The sequence below is a fragment of the Falco biarmicus genome, chromosome 4 (assembly GCF_023638135.1).
Source record: "Falco biarmicus isolate bFalBia1 chromosome 4, bFalBia1.pri, whole genome shotgun sequence".
NCBI classification, from domain to species: Eukaryota; Metazoa; Chordata; class Aves; order Falconiformes; family Falconidae; genus Falco; species Falco biarmicus.
Window position 1 is genome coordinate 100,076,200 of NC_079291.1, and position 25,504 is coordinate 100,101,703.

The 25,504-nt window shown below is 41.7% G+C and overlaps 1 protein-coding gene across 8 annotated transcripts in view; it reads right to left on the reverse strand.

Annotated features, from left to right (window-relative positions):
• The window catches only part of SLC6A6 (solute carrier family 6 member 6), a 121,356-nt gene extending 96,455 nt beyond the window's left edge, over positions 1-24,901 (reverse strand). For 4 of the 8 annotated variants that reach the window (XM_056335647.1, XM_056335650.1, XM_056335642.1 and 1 more), the window contains exons 1-3: positions 24,653-24,901; positions 5,671-5,752; positions 1,063-1,138 (exon numbers count right to left, since the gene is read on the reverse strand). The gene's annotated coding sequence lies outside the window, so the exon portion shown is untranslated. Of the gene's footprint in view, positions 1-1,062; positions 1,139-5,670; positions 5,753-18,664; positions 18,686-24,652 lie in introns of those variants that run through there. The other 4 variants (XM_056335652.1, XM_056335651.1, XM_056335644.1 and 1 more) reach the window with 2 other exon arrangements.
• Positions 24,902-25,504: the final 603 nt, after the last annotated feature.

The window sequence follows — 25,504 nt, forward strand, 5'->3', positions numbered from 1 at the left end:
CAGGCTCACGAAGAACTTCCCTTACTGAGGTTTTGAATTCCTCAAGCAGCTTCCCATCTTGCATGGAGCAAGCTTTAGCCTTCAAAGCTCTGATGCTCTTGCTAGCACAGCCTTGCCATGAGAGGCTCCCAGCCACCTGCTCCAGGGCACCACACTCCATCCGTGCTCCATCACACCATGGTCCAACCCTAAGCCTTGCCCAGCCACCCAGGGCTTATCTGCTAAGTCCCTTCCATAGAAACCCTCCTAAGAGTCTGCTTCCATTGCTATAAGAGAGTGCTGATTTATGGGTACGTTTTCCATACTGTTTATTGACATTTTTTCCCTGACTTCTGTCCTTGGTTATCAACTCTGTAGAACAAAGCGAAAGCACTGAAGTGCCTGAAAATCACCAGCCGCATTGCAGGTGTTAAAGCAAATTATATTCATAATAAGAACAGCAATGATAATTGTAGTAATAATTGAATCATTTGTTGCTGTTATTATTCTTTCTCCTATTCCTACAATATTTGACAAATGCAGTCTCTAAACAGTTCCTGAACCTGAAGAAACATTTTCAGGTGACACAGAGTGCAAAGAAAAGAGAAAACCATTTGATATTATTACAAACATATATAACTCGTATTGTACATATTATTATACAGTGATTTTATATTATTTTCCTGAACTTTCTAATTTTAAAATTGCTTTTCAACTTATAACAGTAGCTAAATACCTGACATTTGTTTATATACCAGTAGAATTTTTTCTTCCTTTTTTTTTTTTTTTTAAAAAAAGAAAATATGCAAAAAAGTCTGTACATGAGAAGGACCATCTTCCAGGGGAAACACAGCAGAACCATCACAGTCTAAAAGAGAATTTCATTCTCCTCTAAATCATTCCCTTTTGTATGTTTTCTTCATATGTAGTAGTTGGATGTGATTCCCTCTGTATGTACCAAGCCTGTGTTATTACAATTCCAGTATGATATATGTTTATTTTGAGTCTAACAAGATAATGAATCAGAAAATAGCATTGCACTTTATATTATTTATTTATTTATTGTCTTAGGATGAAATTTACCTGGGTCCAGAGAAAAAAATGAGGCTGTTACAGCCCTTTGTTTCATAGAAGTTATTTTCCTCTCAATGCCTATGCCCTGTGGACAGAAATTTATGTCACTGGTAGTGAATGAGAATTCTCCCATTCTCTCACTGCCTCTAGGTATGATTTCTATACCTTTCCTCATGCTTCCAATTTTGTATCCATTACTTGAATACTTGAAAACATGAAATATAATACCAACAATCACAAATCGATAAAGTCAGTAGTGTGTAGGGAATATTTTTTGTTCCTATTCAATCCTCTTGTAATTAAAGAAATCCTACTCAGTGATTTCACGTCTTCTGTGACATTAACATACATCTGATCTTAACCTTTCAGTTGAATTTTAGGGGCTGGTCGGCCATTAGGAAGGACTATTTCACAGACAATTTCTGGGATGCAGATTTGTAAGATCTCAGTTCTTCTCTGAAGTACGTCACACACCAAGCAATGAAAAACGACTTTAAATGGAATGTGTACTAATAAGTGTAAGTATCAATGTGGAAAATTACATCACAGAATATAACAGCTCAATGTATTTAATAATACAACAGTAATTATCTTTAATAATACTAAAAATACAGTGAAAAACATTAAGAAACCTTTGTGTCCAAACACGTTCTGATTGCTGTATTTGCTAACTTTGCAAGAACTTAAGTCTCAAAGACTTGGGGTCTTTGTGAGATTAGATAGTATTCGTACACACAAAAGGCAGGAGAGAAGTTAAATGAACAAATGGCAAGTTTATCTCATATATGAGAGTTATAAAATCATTAAACAAGTAAAAGTTTATTCAGTTAATTGGCGAAGGCCCAGCAAGGATTTCATAACACTATCAGCAGAGTGTTGAAATATTTAAAAAAAAACAACCCAGCAACCAAATGCTCAGTTTCAGAGAAGCACTCTCATTTAAGAAACACTCTCTTAAGTATTTCTTAGATAACGAACTGTTTATCAGCACATGTGTATGTTCTTCCTGAAATCAAGGTCCATGCAAGATTTTTCCACATACACCAACATTCTCTCCATGTTTTGTGACTTCTCCTTACACAAGCACTAGGAACCCAGGAAAAGTGGAAGTAACAAACATATACAGTCATGAAGAGATATGACATATAAATATCAGTTATATTTACTTAGTGATTTGAGCTAAGATAGAGAGCATCAGAGTGTAATGAGTTAACCAACAGTAACTTCTGTCACTTTTCCTTGTGCACAGGGAAAAGAATCTCTTAAGAATGTGGATGGATAGGAATATGTCAAAGCAGGAGCACAGCGAAAGGTAGCTCATGCAACTGCTGATACAGTAGAAAATTGGAAAGCTCTGAAATGAAACAAATAAAATTGAGGGGTAACCTATATGAAAACAATGAAAGATGTGCTCTGGACATCCAGTAAAACCCCGGTGTAATTGTATTGATCATGCGGCATCCTTTGGAACAGAATGTTTCTAAATTTCTGCTCCATGATATATCTTTTCTTAGGAATAGTCTGGCTATCTAGGAAATATTTCATCCTACCTTCCAGCACACACAGGAGTTTAAAAACAATGTAAATGTAAATACTTGCTGAAGCCAAACTTCACTTGCCAAGAAGAAATGAAGCATTTTGTATCAGGATTACATTATAACCAAGATTAATTTTTGTATTGTCTCTGGCAATTCTTTAACAAGAATACCTCCTGATGAAACACAACACCTAACTTACAAGTTTCGTACATTCAGGGAAACCTCTCTCAACAGCTGACTGACAAACATTCATACAAAACAAGCTGTACTGTAACCTGCTTTTAATTTAACTGCCAGATACCACAGAGGTAATGTCTTGGGAGATGGCACCAGGTTTTTGAAGGAGCTACCCTTCTTCACCCTGAGTGATAAAGATCTTATGGAAGCCAGAAGTATTTAACAAAACCAGTCGATGAATATACCCCAAATTCTCTTAGGAGAAGGGAAACATCTCACCATCGTAATGTAAAGCAACCATCATCCAGCAAGCACCAGGCCAAGCCTTAAAGTGGTATATCACAGCATGAATTATATTGTCACGTCGCTTGGTGCAATTGCACAGATTGACTGATCACAAACTTGCCTGCACCTTCTGTATCCAGGTCTGCTCTGTTGCTTAGTAAAAGAAAGCAACCTCCATAGAAAAGCAACCACTTTATATAGCTACATTTGTAAATGTAGATTCATCAATATTCAAAACCATCTACTATAAATGCAAAGATTGGTTCTGGGAACAAAACAGGCATCATCAAAACACAAACCTAAGAAGAAATACAAGGGAATAGAAGAAAAGAAAGGACAGCTGACAAGTAGTAAAGAAACAGTGAGAAAATATTTGTGAATATGTTGGATTATTATGAAACAGATCTTCCCTTGCATCCAGTTTTAGTTACTTTTGAGAATAGCTGTGTGACTAAAAATTTGCTTGCGACTGTCATTCTCAAGACATACCATGTGCAAGATTCAGTCCTTGAAAGGAAATAAGCAGGAGTATCGTGCACTGTTTGAGTCTTGTTGACTTCTACCATGGCAAAACTTTTTGATTAGAAGTAAATTTTCCTGACTTTGCATAATGCAGCAGACTCTCCTTCCAACAACAAAGGATACTGAGTCAAATGTAGTTTATAAGGCGTAAGTCATTAAGCATGTCTGAGCTGACCAATCATGCCATGCAAACATGGATTCATCATCACTAAGTGATGTCAAAAAAACCCCACATCAAGAAAACCAAAAGCTTAAAATTTGGAACAGCACAGAGACTAAAAATCTTCAGTTTCTACACAAGCCATTTGTCCAAACAAAAACCTCTAAACTTGACAAGGAAATTCTGTTGCTAAAAAGTGACATGCTCTGTTATACAATTACATTGCTGGTGTTCCCCTACTCCTCCTGAGTTTCTATCTAGGAAATATTTCCAGAACTTGCTGGTTCAGTTACCTCTTTCAGAGTCTTGGCATTCAGAGGTTCCAGCAACAAAGCCTTGTTATTATAAATACTTCAGCTATAACATTTCTGAGGAAATTAGACTGAGTATCATAATCTCCTGCTGACTCTCACCTAGCAATTTTAAATCCTCTAGTGTGGGAGAAGACTCTGAGGTCAAAACACTAATTTTGTTATTTCATTAAAAGCAAAAGAGGAAAATGAGGATAAAAATTCCAAACCCTGGGAAGGGTAGTCAGGAAACAGCAAGACAAGAGAAGATGAAAACCAGCATTACATTGATGACTCTGGAAAATCCCAAGTCGAAGTACATCACAAATTTTGTTTTGGTACAAAAAGATTATAAACAGTACACTTGGATTGCACAGACTTTTTTTTTTAAAGTTCTTTTAACCTTTCTCATTCATCCTTGTACTTGAATAACAGCTCATCTTGAGCTTACAGTCATGCAAATTCTCCTCACTCACAGGTAAAGTTACATTCCCTTCCAGAAGATTACTTTTTTGAGTACTGACATCAGCCTTGAATGTCATCTTCTGGCCTTTAAACTTGTCACATGATATCTAGTATTTAGATATTAGCAGGTATCTAGAAATGAGCAGCTTTGACGTGACCAAGGGATTTCATCACCTCACAGAAGTACATGAAATGAATCAGCAGGAGCATGAAAGATGCTTTGTCGCTCTGTCTTGTACTCAGGTTGCTTTACAGAATGACAAAATATCGAAGATAATGTCCAGCTTCTGGAACAAGCAAATCACAGACTAACTAATACAGAACATTAAAGCCAAAAGTAATTTTCCCTGCCCGCCCCAGAGAACTGTAACAAACCCTATAGAAAAGGCTGAATGAAATCTTGCTGAGTCCTGCATGGAGCCCAGTTGCAAGCCAAGAGTGATGCAAGATTTGCCTGGAGTTTGAACTCAGCCCTCTGCATTGTTCTGAGAGTTCACCATTAAAAGAAGAATAAATGTTAGCAATAAAAAGTCCAAGAGAATGAACATCTGAGAGCCCAGTCTAAAGATCTACAAGGGATCTTATAAATGTATAGTAAACATCCTCACTGATGGATTCCCCAGAGGAGCAAAATTCTACATTACCCACAAAGCACATTTTTTACAAACTGTTTCTGTCTGGATACAAAGAAGTGAAGCAGAGCATTTAACATATAACTTGTAAAAATCAAAGTTTAAAGCCAAGGAAAACAACCAAGATTAGAGCTGCTCAACCAAATCATAGCTCCCTTCACGTAGTTTCTTTTTATTCTTATAATTTGTCGATGAACCAGCAAATGAGACTCTTAACTGTCAGTACTGTTAGATCTCATGGCTTTGGGTGCACAAAGATAAATTAAAGAGTACGGGCTTAAATCACATCAACACTACAGGCAACTGCTGTGGGTTTTACCACCCAGTGTGTTGGTAAAGGATTAGGGTGTTTGCTGTCGATTCGTGCTCTGCTGCCCTAAGCTTTGAAGAATGCAGTAGGTCATGGCAATTTTTGTTGGCTCGGGTCCCTCATACATGGGCCGTGTGTGACCAAGAGTAGCTTCTCATGAACACAGCAGAAAGTCAAAAAGTCGAGTGTGCTCTGCCAAAAAGCCCCTGGGAGGCAGGGTTTGTTGGCATATCCCTACCTTCAAGCAAGCAGCCAGCGGGGGTGCATCTTAGTTATTCAGTTCCAGGCAGACACGGCATAGGTCTCTTCTAAGACAGACTCTGAAAGCAAAATTAGAGAAGATATGACTGGTTAAAAACAGAATATATGACTGATAAACACAAAAGGGGAAGACAGGAGAAAGACACGTACCAAAGAAAAGGCACAAACAGAACAGGAATATTGCTCTGTTACCAACAGCATTTGCACATACAGAATACACACATACAGGATTCTGTTCCTCCTCCTGGCATTCAGCCTTTGGTGGTGAAACAGCTGATGCTCTAGGCTACTGCGGTCCATCCCTTTTCCAGCTGGTCAGCTACCAGCTGAGGGACCCCCTTATGCACCACACAGATCTGGCAACAAGGGCTTGCGAGTTGAGTTTACGCCTGCACAGAGGTACTCGAGGTAGCCTTTAGCTGCTGAAATTCCTGCTGCCCTCACGTCTACTCCTTATCCTCTCCTAGGTCACAGCAGAAAAGGATGTGGGTGAACCACAGCTAGCCTGGTGATGGACTACCTCTTGGGATCCATCATGTTATGACCCTTTGATTCTGGAGCTGTAGTGAGATAATATTTGGGAAAAGGAAAAGAAAACATGCATCTAAGAAAAAATCTGGCATAAACCACATAGAACAGCTAAAGAAAAAGAAGCGACAACGAACAAGCTCTGCAGTCAAGGAAAGGGTAAAATCTTAGTCCTACTGAAGTCAGTGGGATGCTTGCCAGAAAGCTGTAGACAGCTTGTTTTATCCAGGATTTTTAATTAGTGATTAAATGATTCAATGGCAAGTTGGCTGTTTTAAGAAGGAAAAAAAATATCATAGAACAGCTCCAGCATGCCTCTCCCTGCCCCGCCTACCCCTTGGGAGGTACAGATCATATACAGCTTTTTTATGGGAGACTTGACAGGTATTTCATTGAACCTTAGTTGAAATCTGTAGTTTCCCAGGCCCTGCCTCCTTCCCCAGTTTGGGGATGGAGATAGGAAACACCTGCTAATGACACCGGAGGCACAGCAAACAGCAAAAGTCATGTGTCAGCAGAAAGCACACTGGAAGCCTGGCCTCTCCGGTACAGACACAGACTATCTGATGGTGGATAGTATATATGAAGGAATAGGATTCTGCATTTACTTAATTGACATACATCTGAATGGATCTGAATTATTCTGGAGTGACACACCCATAAATAAATAAGGCATCTTGCCACCTTAAGGCGTAAGTCACTTTGTTAAAAGCCCCAAGACCCAAATCATCTATTCACACCCCACACTTCTCTTATTCTGCTCGATTTTTCTGCTTTTCTCAGTCTCCTTCTGCTTTTCCTTCTCCAAAGTACATTGGTTTCTATGGAAACAAAACACGTCATCGGAATGGACAGAACTTGGTGACATCCCCAAGTGCAGGCAGAAAATGCAATTTAAATAAGCATTTTGCAATTTCTAACATGAGCCCAGGAAAGCGGCAGGCGATTATCCCATGCACGTGTGTGTACATGTGTTTGCGTGGGCAGCTGCCCGTGTGCCACACACTCCCTCTCGCCACGCGATTTACACACATGCAATGCCAACGGCTCCCCGGGACAGCGAGCAGCAGAAGGCTCAGCAGAATCCATCCCATCCTATTCTGTTTTAATATAGCTGAAAATTGCTTTGACAGCTGAATAGCTTCTTTGTTTATAACTCGTTCTTAGCTGACTCTGCTGCATTATGTAGCTTTGTAAAGAGATTACTTTGTCAAGAACTGAACATATATGGTCTGAGCATGAACAATTCAGCATGATGAACTGCATTCATTTTATATGACGTATGGGGCTGCAGTCCTGCTGTCTTTAATGTGTCTGGTTTTCTCTGGGCTTCATTTTCTGATCTTAAATGTTTTTTAAATTTTCTTGGGGTCTTTGGGATTATCATCTTTACTGTTTCCTGGACAGATGCAGAGAATTTTCAATATGTCAGATCTCAATATATTTTGTATCTTGCCCTAAATTTGGTTGTACCCAACCAAGTTTTTGGCTGCATATAACAGGAGATCATCATTATCCAGTTAGCTAATTATCCACCTGCAAATATCCTATTCCTGCCCTAAATTGCTACAGTTTTGTTAGTATTTGAATTAGTATTTCAACACAGCAGTACCCCAGCAAAGGCTTAGAAAATGGACTCCACTATAGGAACACCATATGGAACATATACAGCTTCCTACCTTGTCCCTTCACCCCCAGCCCTAAAAGCAAGCTTGTGTAGGCAGGTCTCCATCTACATGACTTCAGTACAGCTGCACGAGCCAGTCCCTTGCCTTTACAAAGCTTTTTCAAAAATATTAAAGCAAAACCAGCCTGCATCCCATTCCTGGCACTACCAGGGCCTTGCCCTGTGCACTGAATGAGCTGCGCAGGCTCTGCTGGCCACCGCCTGTGACGGGGCTTGAGCTGACCGCACTGGCGGTCTCATCATCCCCACTGCAGTTTCTACTTCTAGCCACGCTTGCTTAGAAATTACATTTCAGATTCACTTTGTGCCTTGCCCAGAGGCACAACACAGACTCAGGTAATTTTTCTCTGATTTCTCGTGGCTTTTTTCCTCTCTCCCTCCCTCAATTTTTTTCAATAAACACCGCTAATTCTGATAGGTGGATGATATGGTCCAGTATAAAGATGACTAAGAACATTAATTGTCCTAACAGCAAAATTCCTATTGACTTTGTAGTAGGCATTACATTGATTTTTTGGGGGGCTGGAGACTAAGAGCTTTACTTAAGAGACATAATTGGAGGCTCTTCTTGTGTGGGACAGAGAGCTGGGCCTCAAAGTATGTTGCATTTTAACAGTTTTTGCTCAGCCCGTGAACTGGTGGAACTCCAATTTACACTACGCGCCTGCTTCTGCACTCAGTGGTATATTACCACTTCTGAAAATACCAACCTTTTCTAAAAACAGAGGGGAAGTTTGTCAGACAGACAAATCCCTCCTTATCTCTTAGTCATAGCCATGATCTACTTCAGATGATTTAAAGCACTTCGTACATATTAACCTTACGTAAAAAAAAAAAAAAAGAGACAAGAAAAAGACTTTGCAAATCACTGTTTGAAAACAGAAGCCGCAGAAAGATTCCTCACAACCTTATTTGCTCCCACTCATACTCCTAATGTGCATATATTTCACAAGAGTTGGCACACTATGTGCTAACTTGTTGAAAATATATATATTAAATTCACCATCTGTGTGGAAGTTCTTTGTACTAGAAACTAGTGTCTCGACTAATGAATTCCTTATCTTCCACCCCTCCAGCGAATGATGGACTGGCTGTCTATCACTGACCAAAACAATGCCACTGCCCATGCAATATTCAGGTAGATGATGAAAGGATGCACGGGCAGTTTGGAAACAATTATTCTTGTTGTACTGGGAATTTTCAGATTTAGCAAGAAGTCATGAGATCTTCAGAGAGTCAGTAAATTTCCACAGACTGTTTCCGTTCTTCACCCCCCCTTGTGGCAAACCTGGCTGAACCACCAAACATGTCTCAATCGGTCTGCAACCTGCTCTGCCGCAGGAGCCCTCGGAAAATCCCAGGCCAGCTGTATCAGGTTATGGCTGGAGCCAATAAAGGTAGCAGTGATTTGCACCATCACTGATGGTGTGCGTTGGTGGGAGAGGGTTGAAGTCAACTGGATGAAATACACCGTGGAAAAAAAAAAAAAAAAAGAGCATGAGAAAGAGAAAAGGATAGTCATGCTTTGCAGAGATGTAAAAGGTTTCCAAGGTCAGAGGACTTCAATACAGAGAGAAAATGAGAAGTAGAGAGGGGAAGGAAGGTGTGTCATCAACTCACACCATCATCTTCCAGGAGTAAATAATGCAGCTTTACATATGCTAAGTGTGCCTCAAACTTCCCTTCAAGAAAAGCTCCATATTGCTAATATCCTACATGGTGGATTTCCATGATTGCGTATCAACTCATTTGTGCTGCTAGCACCTGGAAACATGAATTTAAGTCTCTAAAAACATCTAAAATCCCTGCCTCCAACTCTAGTCTCAGTTGTTCCCTGCCAGTGTATATAACATGACAGTCCTTCTATAACGTAATTGTTAATAACAAGTTAGATATGTCCCACCTAAAGAAGCATCCATGGGTCATTGAGTGTCCACCTACAATCACATATGAAAACACAAGAGCTCACTAAAGGCCCCTTTTCCTTAAATTCTGGGCCCTGACAATCCAACCACCAGTAAAATGATGAATTTACTCCATTGGGTGTATGGCCTTTTTGTGTTTTCTCTCTGGGACTGGGCCAGGAAATGCGTTAGACAGTGGACTCCAGGCTTGTGCCACTTCTGACTCTCCACTGGCTCACCAAGGCTCAGACGGTTGACTTGCATTATATCCTCATGGATATGGGAATACACTTACCCAGAAAGAAGTTCTTGTACATTCTGGTTTCCAGAAAGAGGACTAAAAATGCAAGGCTGATGCTATTAGCAGATGAATACTTTCCTTTTGTTCACAGTGCTTTCAGCTTTTTGTACTTCTTGGAAAAGCAGGTATGGTGGCAATAAAAATCACAGGCCCAGCACTCAGTGCCTGTACACCGACAGAGGTAAAGGTGATGGTCCTGAGCGTATAATTGGGATTAGTAGGTCAGACCACTATGGATCAAAGCATTTAAGACTCCACCTGCAGAGCTAGATAAATCAAGGAATTGCAAGGCTATTACAAATAGGCCTTTACTGTCAATGACTGATTTTTCGTAAGGATTGGCAAGGTTTCTGTGGATCTCAGCCATGAAATTCTAAAACAGAAAGAATCACCCCAAAGAAGGTCCAGTGTGGTTTCCTTTGATGAGAAGGGATAGGGATAGGTGCAAGAATTTCCTCATTCTCTTGTCTCAGAGACAGGCAGCGCAATTTTGCACAACTGCAACAACTTGGCTCAGCCATCCATGGGGATTGTCAAATTCTCCCTCAGCAGGGAAAAAGTCCACCTGAAAAAGAAGTGATGGGAAAGGAATCCCCAACAGCCACTGCCCTAGCCTGAATGCTATGAGGCTCCACCGGTCCTGCTCTGTAAACAGGAATTGCCTTTGGATCCTTAAAAAACATGCACTATATCATTCTGGAATGGCATTAATCTCTCTGTCATAGAGGTCAAAGCAAGATTTCTATTATAAGCTCTGTGAAGCACACCTCCTTTCCAGCCACTCGCTCGCAGGGAACAAAATCCAGCCAGCCAAAATGGTCTGTGTGTAACAGGACCCCAGAGCAAGCACTTGAGGCAACGTGGGTGAGGCATCTGGGAGCCGCGAGACCTCCGAGCTGGAGGCCAGGCCCTCAGTGAGGCAATACTGGCTCAGTGCCACAGTCAAGGAAGCAAAATAGAGTTTTCTCTTTGGTTCCTTGCAAAGGACAATGGTCTATTCACAGCCAAGACCAGCTGGAGAGGCCACCGCCTCACCTCCCACCCAAGGTCCAGCAGAGCCTTGCCACGGCACTCCCCAGCAGCAACCGTGCTCCTCGCCTGCCCCTGCCATGCTTTCCTCTTCCCCTAGCACCTTTGCAACAGCCCTTTTTCATCCATCTTGATAGCACTTACGACAGCTAGAGCCCAGGTAAGGTTGGGCTTTGTGGTTACGAATAACAACATCCCAACCTTGGAGTCACATTGGCTGGAGAAATGATTAACGTGTCCCAAGGCACCAACACTGATACCCAGGGCGTGGTAAGCCAGGGGTTAGCTGAGGACCCTCAGCTTCTCTTTCTTTAACACATTTTCTGTGTATTTTCCTAGGGGTCCAGAGTGCACGTTGGCTTTGCTGATAAACTTATCAGTAGCAGAGTGAAACATCCGTTTCGTTTCTACTGTTTACACAGAGCCTGTTTCTCCAGTTGGTAAGTCGGCATTGAGTGAACAGGGTGACCCTGTGTTTTCTTCCATCCCCTGTGAACATTGCTCCTCGCAGCGTGTGCTACACATCAGAAGATGGGGGACAGATGCTGCGTCAGGGGCCAGCCCTCCCCCACCCCTATCCTGGATGTCCCTATACATCATTCCCAGCCCCAACCCAACCCCTAGAGATGAGGAAAGGCTGTGGCACAGTATGTGGACGCCGATTACATCTCCAAACAGGAGGAACACACAATCAGTGGGATCCGCCTGCTTTCTAGCCCCTTTGTGCTCAGGGGCAGAAATACAAATAAGCCTCAATGTCTTTTTCCTGCTTATATGAACTGAGATCCGTTTTTCAATAGCAGGCCCTGGCAGATAAGTACTCCCTTTTCTTGGTATTTATTTTTTGGGAGGGAAAGCCTTTTACTGGCTCCCATGACACACTCCTGCAGCACTCAGGAGGTGCAACGGGGCGGCAGGTAGAGCTGTGATTCAGGGATGCTCCTACACCCACTGGAAGCTAGTGTTGCCATGCCAACCCTGAACAACTTGCAGGCAGGCAGCCCGGGGCACAGTAGGCTGCTACAAGGTCTGTGCTTTTGTAGATCAATTAGTCCCAGGACCCTCCAGTGGAGGATTTGGGTGAAGCTTTGACCGTAGGATGGATAACAGTGTCCCAGTGCATGCTCAGCTCATGGGCTCATCTCCCTGCCCCCGTGCTGTCTCAGAGAGACTAGGGCCAGAAACTTTATGAGTTTTCCTCCTAAATGAATTACATCACACAACCATTGCTAATAGCTTGTGTTGTTTCAGAAGGACCACAGAGAGAGAAGCGGGTAGGAATGGCAACAATCCTCCCAACAAGCCCAGGCACCCCCTTGGCAGCAGCCGCACCCACCTCTCACCCGCTCAGCATGTAATGTCATGCACCGTGTGAGACGGCGACCCGGAGCCTGTCTAAAGCAAAACAGACAGGACACGAACCATTACCTTTCCTCTGCTTAGACTCACCAAAAGGGATGTTTGGAAAGCTGTTCTTTCTGCAAAGCACTCAAGTGGCAAATCCAGCTCTGTGCAAAGCCAGCAGAGGTGGAGAGCCCTGCAGACAGCTCATAAGATGAAGACTCAGTTTGAACTTTATTGTCTTATTGCACTTGGAGAATTCCCTGGGTATTTTCTAGGTTATTTCCTTATTGCTCTCTGGGTAAACTAGGTCAAAATGTTTGCCTTGTCTGAACCTTGGCTTGTCCATATATAAAATCAAGGCAATGGGACAAGTTGTGACCTGCTTTTTCTGCATGGACTTCAACCTTATGGAAAGGCCGTACAATTCCCCTCTCCATTAGAGCCAGGAAGGCCTCTGAAATCCCCACATTCGCAACAGCTCAGAAGTGCTACATGCTGCTATAGGCAACTCAAGAAGAGTACGTGTGAAATGTGGACAACAACTAGACTGATGTACTCAGGCTTGGGTAGCTTTTTGTCCTTAAGAGCCAAAAAAAAAAAGGTGCATCACCTATAATGGTGTTTTCTTGAACAGCCTGCCAGCTAAAATAGGAATACCTTTACAGATCACAATATCTGAAATCTCAAGAAGCACTACAGGAACAAAGGAATTCCACCACCCACTGTGCTGCATCCCAGATCCGGCTGTTCCCTCCTGAGATACAGCCTTGTTGGCTGCCACGCCACACAAACTGTTAGTTCACCTGCACTGACCTTCTCAGTCGAAAGCTCAGCATTTAAAACCGCTGTAATGTTTGGAGATCCTGCAGCAAGTATAGCAGGATCTGATAAAGAGAAAGCTACTGTGAACAAACAATGCAGACAGACAGAGAGGTTGTCAAGTGCCTTTGAGCCTGAATTGATACACATGGCTATCAGGTTTCCCTTAGCAAAAAAGGGGTAATCTACAGCACCACAGATAGGAAATAGGATTTTTTTTAAGAAGGTAGGCTGCTTTTTTTTAATCAGATGTCTGCTAGCAACAATGTTTTACTGCATTGTTAATATACAGGGGAAAGGATACCAACTCATAGCACCCAAGACATGGGGTTGTTCTTCCGAGAGCCACTGTATTTCAGTGTCTGCATTGAATATGGCAATAAACCTGGACCAATTTCAGTGTATGTTACACTGCACCAGCACTCTCCTACTATCTATAGCTTCCTATCCTTTCTTATATGGTAAGATCCAGCAATCTGGATAGATTTTTTTACTTGAGTGACTCCATACTCCTTTAGGGTTTCAGAATTTGGGGGTAATTTTGTCATCAGGTCTTTAAAAATGCATCCAGTCTTCCTAGCTCTCCTTTTTCATTTACCCCATAATCTGCTACCTGGCATCTGTGTCTTCATCCCGATTTCACCGTGTCACTGGAGAGTGTCAGAGTACCTCTTGTTACAGCGATAAAGATGAGCTCAGAGCACAGCCCAGGCTCTGAATATTTGGTAGCTTACAATAAGTTTAGTTCAGGCTCATCACAGGTGCCAAACTGGGATAGCCTTTCCATGCTTCTCCATGTTGCTGAAGATGAAACAAATTGGTTGTGATTAACACAGAAGGGTCACAACTAATAAAAGTCCTTTCCATCCAGGTGTTTTTATTCAGTATACATATAACCAAAATAAGAATTGTAACTTAGCAAGGCCGGTACAGGGAGACAGAGGAAAGCTGTTGTCACAGCAGTACTGCCATGGCTGTTGTTTCCTATAGCATCCTTTGGCTGCCTTCCACTCTCCAAGTGCCCCTTGCCTGGCTGCTCAGTTGTCCCACCTATGAGCTATAGATCTTGTGTTTCATGGCCCTGCACAGGCTGTCTCCATTTTATGGTATCTTCACAAGTCATTACTATGACTTACATAGCCAGGCTTGGTACACAGGTTCAACAGTGCAATTCCTTTGAACTGCATTCCTCAAGGCCACTTTTCATCCCATTATCAGATTGGTACTGACTAAAGGCCAAGTGGAAAAATCCCAGTGTGAAACACACTTCTGCAGCTGACATTCATGTAATGGCTATGTTCAGAAAAGGTTTGTTAAGAGACCTCACCATATACTGGACTATGTGAATTGTTTGTGTTTAGACTATAGTTTGAAGGATTTCTGGTCTTTCAGGGTTAAAGTCTCACTTTTCATAGGCAAACATTTTAGAGGACTTCTATATTAATGACATATCACTAGCCAGAATCAGAACTAGCTCTGCTTAGGCAACTACCTTGGAGAGAAAAACATTCAAGCGGTGACTCTGGGACATGAACTGGCTCCAGGCCTTAAAACAAGGACCATTTGCTACACAGGCTAACTACAGCAATTATACAGCCGAGGCTGGGGATTCAAGACAACAAAACTACTTCAAGATGTTAGGAAGGTCCCTCACTGCCTGTTGAGAAAAAAAAACAACAACCAAACCAGCACAAACCAACCAACCCACAGTTACTTCCCAACGGTTTTAAAGCTTCTTTGCTTGCTACAGTAGAATAAAAGAAAGTGTCACAGTGATGGCTGTAGTCATCTAATGATAATGACCTTTGGCCACACAAGGTCCTTTAATGCACATGCGGGTCTTGTGCTGCGCTGAACAAAGCCTATAGATACATGCATCCTGGAGCATCCCTGCACATACAGGCCACAGAAGGATTTTGCAAACTGCTTATATGAACTGTTGCATTATATTGCATTTAGCTTGAGTGATCAGTAGCTCATCACTTGACCTCTGGCTCAGATTCCTAATAACTAGAAGCATCTGACATAAAGAAAGCCTTTAGAGAAGGCACAGGAAAAGAAATAACTGTGCTAATTAAGCTATGCAAAGTGCCTTGGAGAAGAGTGCTCCACTTCAAGGATACCCTGACATTTCTGACCTATTACAAGTAGTGGCAGAAAAATTTCAGGAATTTGATGTGGAGTGTTTAATTGAGACATAGAGGAAAAGACATCAGTAGAATTTAAAATCAATCTCTTCCTTTACAGCTAAACCATATCAGACTCAGTAAATATTCTTAGCCACTAACGTGTCTTTATTTTGATTGTACAGGAGGTAAATCATACTCTCAAATGTGATAGAAAACCACATTGGCCTGTAGCATTTATGATTAATTCATTGCTCATAGTACAAATGTAAATGCAATAGTCCTATTGCCATATCCTGCTTAGAACTTAAATACCATTTTTCTGATTTATTTTCATCATTTAAACCTACGGACACAGAAGAATGTTTTGAATTTTACATACGATACATCTTTCTGAGAGTGAACCCGTAAAAATGCAGCCCATTTAATAATACACTAAGCACCTTTCACATCCAAAAACCCATAAATCCCACAGTATCCTCATAGGAAACATATACTGGTTTATCCATTTTTAAAAAATGGTTAAACTGAGGCTTGAAAATAAAGAAAGTGACTTATCAAGGTCAAAATGCATGTTAGGTACAGACCTGGGAAAAGAAGTCCTGATTCAGACTCCTAGTTGCCTGCTGTACCAGTTTGATAGTATTCCTTTCCTTGCCTGCATTTAGAAACGTGGATGTCCCATTCAAATAAGAGATGCTGAATGAGAGACGACTTTTCTTCCTAGGATGGTTTGGAGCCTCCCAGAAGAATTTCTGGTTGTCCTTCAAATGAAATGTGCAAATTATTACCTAATTTGCATAATAATTTCACTAGTAGGCAAAATTCAAGCCTCTTGTATTGCATAATAGCTCTCCTTTTTCATTTACCCCATAATCTGCTACCTGGCATCTGTGTCTTCATCCCGATTTCACCATGTCACTGGAGAGTGTCAAACTGGGATAGCCTTTCCATACTTCTCCATGTTGCTGAAGATGAAATAAATTGGTTGTGATTAACACAGAAGGGTCACAACTAATAAAAGTCCTTTCCATCCAGGTGTTTCTATTCAGTGTCTGGAAGACGACATGAATACCTGGATCGACTCTCCAGAGATTTCTGAGTTTTTCCTGTTAGTGGGTACACAGAGGACTAGATTTGCAATCTCCTCACACTCTGGTTTGTGCCTCCAGCTATATTTAATCCATATACCAGGGCAACAGCTTGCTACTGCTACTAGCTGTATTACAGTGGAAGCGACTGATGAACCTGAGAAGAATCAGAATAAATACACCCTACAGTTACAGCATTTTCTCCCTCTGACTTCCTAACCAGAGCAGTATCCTTCAGAGAGAGGAATCCAGATCCCATTAAATGGGAGAAAGTTGACCGGGGGAGGCACCAGCATCCCTTTGATGGCAGAGCCAAGAAAGCTATCTAACTGTCCCATTGAAAAGTTTCCACTGGACCAAAATGAAAACAAGGATTCAGTTTGGTCACGCTTGAGACTGGCTTTTTAAATACCTGTCTGGGTCTATCCTTTCTTCAGTTCTGGGTGTTGCATGCTATGCCCTCATGCCTTCGCTCCTCTCCTGCGGCCATGTAGGCTGGCTTGGGGAAATCTGTGCTATGACTTGCGCTGCTCTGCATTTCTCGATGGTGGTGTGCTAGCTTAAGCTGCCTTATAGGGTAACAGGCTATCTGCAAGCTTAATATGATAAGGAGCAAGAAAGAATATATTTACGTTGTTTTATTTACATAAAAAGCAATGTAACTGGCTCTCTCTGTCTCAGTCTTGTGCTATTAATAAAATCCATGTGAGGAATATACAAATTTACACCATGTGTGGAACCTATCAACATAACTAGTCTCTAGCTAGAATACTTTCCATGCTGTGTATCTCCATATAGCCCATCTTTCTGGGACATGTGACTCAGAAATGTGTCATCAGGACACATGTAGTCACTGGACTGATGAAAGGAATTAAAGGGAAACAGAAGCAACAATGCCACTTCTTCCAACCTCTGCTCAGTTTGTTGCCGCTGTTCTCTGAAAAAGTTAGTGAGACAGGAAAAAGATGCCGTCGTCCCAACTTGGCCGTGGTTTTACCTTTCATACAGCAGACTTTTATGTAAGGCCATATTCTTCCAGGGGTTATGAAGAAAAAGAAACTAAAAATCCACAGCTGTCAGTTTTTAAAAGCAAATAATCACTCCCACGCAATGGCTGAAAGGCAGACTTGTACCTAAAGACTTGCAACTGGCATCACTGACATTTTTCATTGTCCAATCAAAATGTTAAAAATAAAAATAAACAGAGCCTACAAGGAGAAAAATACACTGGATTTTAACATTCTTTCACAATTCATAACCAAAGCTGTGGTCAGCAACATGGACCGAGAAAGACATTTGGGTTTAAGTCATGACTTTAATCAGACAGTCTCACTGGCATCCCGTGGAAACCTTCCAAATTAAATGGATGTCCAAATTAGAGACATTCAGACTAAGGATGAAACATCACAAATAAGCTCTTTTGTCTAGAATAAATAGAACCAAAACAGTCAAATGCTCAGGAAGATAACTGATACAACATTGTTCCCTTGGGCATCTTTGTTAGTGATTAACCCAGTGTGTTTTAAATGCCTAAAACAATGAAACTAGTGGACGCTATTCTAGTCCTCTGGGCATGAACTGTCCTCCTAATCTCTGCTCACCAGGTCTCCCCACAGCCACATCCTTCCAGTGCCCTGCTTCTTCCTTCCAGCCTCCAGCTGGTGACTCACTATTTAATCAGCGCAGTCATCAGGATATACACCTAACAAACCAGAGCAACCCCTGATCTCGCTGCCGTGACCTCTGCCGTGCCTATTCCCAACTTTTGTTTATTACTTTCACTCATTGTGCCAAATCTAAACTTAGACTGTCAGCACTTTGGGGCAAAGCTCCCACCATATGTGGCATGAAGCTCCCTGCCTGCCCCGTCTCACGGCCTCTGCACACCTTCTGTAAGCACCTTAACTGCCCAAAGGGATGAAGGCAAGAAAGGACCACAAGCCTCAAGCCCGATTAGGTTTGAAATCAAGGGTAAAACTTCCACTGGCATCAACAGTGCTGGATCAGGCAGGGACTGATCCTGAAGGTACTGCATCTTCTCTGTGGTGAGGGATTTCATCTTGCAGAATAAAGTCCTAAAGCCAACAAACCATTTTAATGAGAATGGTGAAACTCCTCCAGCAGGGCTTGTTAGAAAGTTACCTGTCATGAAAGGCACACAGCATTAAGGACTCTTGAGATGTAGGGGTCACCAGAGGATATTTTATCTTTTGCTGTTTTCTCCAGAAAGAATAAAGGAGATGGAAGATAAAAAGTGAGATTATTTCACAGCAGAGGAATGTTTCTACTTACAGGAAGATAAGCCTCTACCACTGAAGTCAAGTAATCTGCAAAAGATGATTATGAGCTGCATTGCCACACACTCTACAGAGTTTTGTAGTCTCCCCTCTTCCTCATCAATATTATCCCTGTATTTTATGTAAAAAACTACATTATATATTACATTATGTAGCCCAGCTGATTTTAAGATCCCCTCCAAGTCCAGGTACTAATTAGAATAAAGAACAACATCAACATAAGTGGCAGGACTTTTGATTATGTCAGACTGACAATGGATACTTTAACAAAGAAAACAGTCTAATCACATCGTGGACACAGTGTTCAATTATCCACGGATGGATTACCTGAGCCACGGATGGACCCACTCTGTCTTCCCCCACAGCTTTGCTGCATCACAGCCAGGACACAGACTCACACCTGCTGACAGTTTCTCGGTGCCTTAGGTTATCCCTGTGCTCTAAGGAGATGCACTTACCGTATTTTAAAAGATGAACACACTGAATAGTCACTCCCACTGGCACATGTTTCGTATTAGCTGTGGGTAATGTCCCCCCTCCCTTTCCCTGCCCTTCTTCATTATCTGGATAACTGGCTGCAGACTTCTGTAGGAGTAGTTTTGGTAGTCACCACAGGAGTGCATTATGAAAGAAGGAGCTCAGTTGTACCAATATCTTAATTATAAGACCAGAAAGGCTGCATAACACAAAGTTTCTGCCTTCCAGACCCCTGTATTTCAGATCTCATTCTGCATCCAGCAGTCAATGCTGACATTTCTACACTGCCCAGGCTCCCTCTTCTGCAGATTTCACCAGCCCAAGGTTTGTCTGGAGGAAATCCACACTTCAAATGTAGATTTTGGTGAAGTTTGATGATGCAGAAACTTATCAAAGCAGCAGCCTGCAGAAAAGCAGCGTATGGGCAGCAGTGACCTCCAGTTCTCTTTGCAAACTGCCTGTTGCAAAGGTGCTCTACTTATATTTACATTGATAAGTGACAGAGGGTCTCCAGGGTGCTAAGGCACTTTTGGGGCTCTATAGCAGCAGGAACTCCTTGCTCAGTGGGGTAGAGCTGGGAGCCTCAGGCTAAAACTGGCTGGTCACTATCCAGACCACAAGGATTTCAAAACATATGGTACCCATGGGCTGGATCTAACCACTTGCAACACATTGCTTTCTCCCTATGCCATCTACTCCCTTCCAAAAATCCCACAATTGCTTTTATTGTGACTTAAGTCAGCTCCCTTCTCTAAAGGGAAAACACACAGCACTTTTGGACCATGTCTGATATAATGATTCTGTTCAGTTTCCAAACTCCCCTTTAACCATAGTCCAGGGAGTCAGCAAAGAGATAAACCTCACCTAGCTGCAGAAACGCCTTCTCCACACTGCATTCATAGGTATCCAGAGAGAAAGAGAGAACACACACCTCAGGACACAGGATCTGACTCAGAGATACCTAGGAAGAGTCAGATGAGGCACCAAGAACATCTCAGACCCAAGGAATTAACCTGTTTCATTGGCGTTGAACAAGGACCTCAGCCTGCGCAGGCAAGATTAATAGCAGCAGCAGCATATTTTCACATTATTTGTCCAACAACATAAATATACCCTGTTATTTCAGGATATCTCTTTTTAGCTATACTGTCCTCTATGGGAGATGGTAGAAGCAAGGCTTGTAGTCATTTGGGAATGACAGGAGGCGAAGAGTTGGTAAAAAATACGCATTTAAGTTATTAGCAAAGAGTAGACCCTTCCTTTCCTAGATTCTACTTTTCAGATTGTCATAAAGTTGTTCCCTCTGTTACACTCCTATTTACCTGAGATTTGCTTATTTAATTAGCTACTAACAGTCAGGTACACAAGGAACTATGCTTTTCTTTCTACTGGATACAGTCGCTGTGAGCTCCCCCAAAAAAAGTCACCCCCCCGTATCAGCTACCACACATTCAGTTTTGGACTGACTTCTCTGAAATATCTAGTGATATAAATTCTTGGAACAAAGGGGGAAGGAGCCTCATGCCATACATATGGGAGCATGGCTACACAGAGATAATATTTCACCTTCAGGAGACTTGTAACTGCAAGGTTTTTTTCATTGCTTTCATCATCTAAATATCTACGTATGGGGTGTTACTGGAAATCATGTGACATCCTGAGCTTCCCCTGCTTGTAAACATGTGTAAGAATTTCACTTTCTGATTGCTGGATACTGCAAGTGAGGTACTTTTGCTCTACCAAAAAATTTATGTTCGTGAAAATAGTTTTCTTAATTTATGCTAATCTTCTAAAACTGCAATACTCAGCCGTAACTTTCCTTTACAAAGCTTGGATGTGTTAGCACAAAGGTATGAAATTTCATGAAATTCATTATTTATGATGACATTGTCATCTACAGCAAAAAGTACCTAAACGAAATGATAATAATTAAGTGTACTCAGCTGCATTTTCCCTGAGAATTTCCACATGCTCTGAGTGTGGGAGAACTGACTCATTCTTTACAGAGGACGCAGTATAAATCCTGCTAATTACTTGTGCTGTGAGTGTTATCTACAATTCATTTATTACATGAGAGTTAGAGGTCTCTGGTACTTTTTCAGTAAAGTGCCATTAATATTGCAGCTGGCTACACTACAGACACTCTGCAAGAGCCTGCGAAATCATGTTTCAGATTGGGTAGAAATATTTTAAATATACTTTTGTTCAACATAATTTTAGTATTTCTTCTTGGAACGTACTTCCCTGTCAAATGAAACAGTCTCAGCAACTCCAGCAGGGTAAAACAAGAAGGCCCCAGCTGCAGCTGGAATTCAGAAATAGATATTATGCAGCACCAAGAAACACTGTGCGTTGTTAAAGGATTCTTTGAAGGAGTGCAAGACTGGAAGTGATTCCCCTGCCATTTATCAATCCCCTATTATTAAAGGACACGATCCAGGATAACTCTCAGAACTAGCCAACAGGTTGTTAATTAGTAGTCATTATTACACAAAACTAGAAACCAGGTAATAAGAATGCAACACAAACCGTGCCACCAGTGAGACACCACCCAGACCATTTCACAAACGGTCTCTATGCTGAGAATACTGCCCACACCTGGATCTGCCACAAGTCTGCCCAGTTCCACCACTGAACCAAGTGCAGCAGGAAAAAAAATTCTATATGCAGCAGTATGTTTTTGTATAAACCAAGAAAAGATGGCAATATACAGGGAAGCGGAAAGGAGAAGGAAGATGAGGAAAGCAACACAGGAGATGAAGTAAACCACATCAAGCTTGAAAGAACTTGTCAAGGCCTTATCCTGCTATAGATCAGTTGCTGTAGTTAGCTGAGCTGCTCCACCTTTCCAATAAACCAATATGAATCCCATTTAATTTTAGTACCATTCATATCCAGACTCATGTGCATGTCTGCATGTCTCTAGCATATACATTAGGAAACTAATGGAAAGCACGCGATAGCACTGGTCAGAGAAGATAGCTGATGTTCCCTTCACAACCCAAAATGTTGTAAAAATATAAAATAATATTTTGGGCCGAGATGACTCAGGAATCGGCATCAACTTGCCAACTTGGAAGGCCCTAGGATGTTTGCTTCAAATAGTATCTTGGTAACAAATTCGTATGTCACATTCACGTACACAAATCCGTACATAATGAGATTAAAGGTCACAGCTCCTTAAAAGAAGCCCTGTTAAAACTGAAATACAAAACAAGTCTGCTGTTTACAAACAGAAAACTTAGAATCCAAAAGTGTTTCATTAACTGAATTAACCTATTTCTACAGCTCTGCTCTGTAATAGCCTGTAGCAAGAAGAGCCCCTTATTTTTTTTCCCCATGTTTTTTATCTGGCATTTTTATCATGCCTGGCTTTCAACTGGGAGCATTACACTTTGGGTAAAGGATTATTTTGAAGACTTACAGATTTTTGATAGGCTGAAAACAGGGGCTTTTTTGTGTGCAGGAAAAGTTCCCTTTGATATTAAGAGGACAGGAATAAGCCCTTACTTTATGCGCTGCCAACTGCCATGTGAACCTGATAACAGTTTAAGGGTGCCATCACAGAGATGAGCTCTATAATAAGCAGTAACACAAAGAATTAAGAATGGGAATAGCTAGACTGTATGTGAGAACCAAAAATTCCTGCCAGTCCTCTAGAAAAACGTCCCTGCAAAGAGGATGCCACATCCCTTTAGATGTTTACAGATAGTATCAAGGAAAAAAACCCAAACAAATCTACTAACAGAAGTACATTGGAGATTAAGTGTACCTGAAGAGTTGGACTGGGTCAGCTATAGGGCTAGATTATTATTGTACTAAAGTCGCCAATCACTTGAGTCATGACACAAGCTGGCCATGAATATCCCGTAACATGCCCCTAGACCCTTTACCTTGCATGGTCACTAGTCATACGCAAAAACTGTGACAATTTCAAGCATTGTGATGATATCTGTACGGGTTATTTTGCAGACCAGAAAGAGGTGTTTGGGAAAATAAAGTCACATGTTTTGTGTGAAAAGCCAGCCTGCCTGAAATTATATATTCTGACCTCAGCATTAAACAGAAGTTATCAGTTTCTTAAAAGAAAACATAGTATGCTTTGGAAGTTAAAACAAACTTCCGCATAACTGGAGCAGAAACCTCATACTTAATCTCTGTGCATTTGACATGAAATACAGAAACCTCTGATTCAGAGTTCAGTATGTTTAAATGGGTTCCAAATAGCCTTAAGGGCAGCTCCAAAACTAAAGGTAATTATGAATTTTATTATGAAAAGAAAACCTTGAATTTCTCAAAGAAACCAAAGGCTTGGTTTAAACCCTGAAGAGAAACTTGTGGAGACTGGTCCACACTGGATCACCAGAACTGGATATACGGGCTGGTTCTGCACCAATCTGGTCATGTCTGAAGCGCATCTGTGAACAATTTCTATGGCTTGCACTTAAGAGATACACACATAAAAGCATTAACTGAGTCTCACCTACAAATTCAGTCTGGATCATCCTGCAAAATTAGCTGCCTTCAAGAGCAAAGCTCCCAGGGCCCTTGACACAGAAGCCTGAAGATTAGGCATCACTTGTTTGACCAGTTAGCTGCTATTTGGTACAGGCTTGGCATAAATTCATTTAGTCATAAAAAAAAAGGTTCAGAAAGTCTTTATCTTGCTAGAAACAAGCAGCAGCAGAGAGTTTCCTTGCTCAGAATTCCCAAGATCTGGCCTGCCAGTGGGTTTAAGGCTCACAAAACCCCACTTTTCCTTGCTCTCAGCATCTCACTCGCAACACCATCTCCTGGCTTCCTCTCTCTCTAGCATCTCTGGCTCGAGGTCAATACTTTAGGCACTGTAACAGTAATTGGGGCAATCAGGCAACTCTGTTCTGCCCTGCCATGTGGCCAGCGCTGGCTCCCAGCACCTTGCTCAGCACTAGAGCAGGACCAGTCCCTCCATCTTGGAGCCTGGAAGACAGCACCCAGGAAACCCACTGGCTGCAGCTGGCTGCAAAAACCTCCCTGTATGTGAACACTTCTCAACGTAACTCTATTTAATAAGTACCACAGAACGGTATTGATTTTACCTCTGTGTTGTACCTAGCACGTAGCCACAGCTAGGTATTGCACCACAGGGACCTAACGTTTGTTTTTCAATGATGGTCTGTGTTGGCTTATTAACCTCCAGGCCCATTTCCCACCCCCAACTTGAATCTGTGCTCTTGCTATACTTCCTCCTAATCGCCCAAAATTCGATTGCTTGTCTCCTCCATGCCCTGGGATTGCTCAAGATATCAATTTGATAGTGCTGATGCTCTTCTTGTACTGACACTAGTTTCGTATTATAAAAGCCCATCTGACTTACCAGCACTCTGTTTATTTTCTGTGATTTCCAGAGGAGAGTTCAGCAGGTTTCCACAAACTTTAAAGACTTGGTTACAAGACTTGTACTGCAGAGACCCTGGCACAGGACATGTGACAGCAATCCAAGGCTCACAAGGTGGTTCTGCGAGGCTTTCCAAGAAATAGGGCTCCTATCAGCAACCGAGGCACTGTGAATCCCTGGTCTGGGCTGAACATTTATACCACTAACAACTGCTTATTGCTGCTGACATGAAAAATCACCGATATTCAACATTTAGAGACTTTTACCAAACATTCCTAAAACTTAATGTGTTTTTCCTAATAATGACAAGATATAAAATCAGTAGCATAAGCTACACTTATTTTCTGGTCTGCTTATATTTTCCACTTTTTTTTTTTTTCATAGTATGGGTATTACAAAGTAAACCACCAAAGCTTTAAATAACAGTCATCTACTTTTAACACATGTAAATTAAGGGCCTAGCTTTGGCAGCTTTTAAAGCATAAGGACAATAAGGGAGACCATTTGGAGACTCAAAGACAATGACCTTATTTCTGTGTGTACATTAGCTGTACAGACCTCGCTCTGAGCACACATTAATTCCACCAAAACTTAGACTAGGTTCCACACCAAGGTATCCAGCTCAGCATTAGGGGCTTCTCACAGGAGGAGCACGAGCACATCCCTCAGACTTCTTGGGAGAGAGATTTGACCCTTCTAAATTAGACTCAAACTTCACTACAGCCTTAAAAAGCCTCCATCTCCTCGCATTGACACTGCTGAATCTTATTTTTACTTGGCAGACAATGTTTCCCACACACCTGCCTCTCCTTGTCCCACATCCTTCCCTCC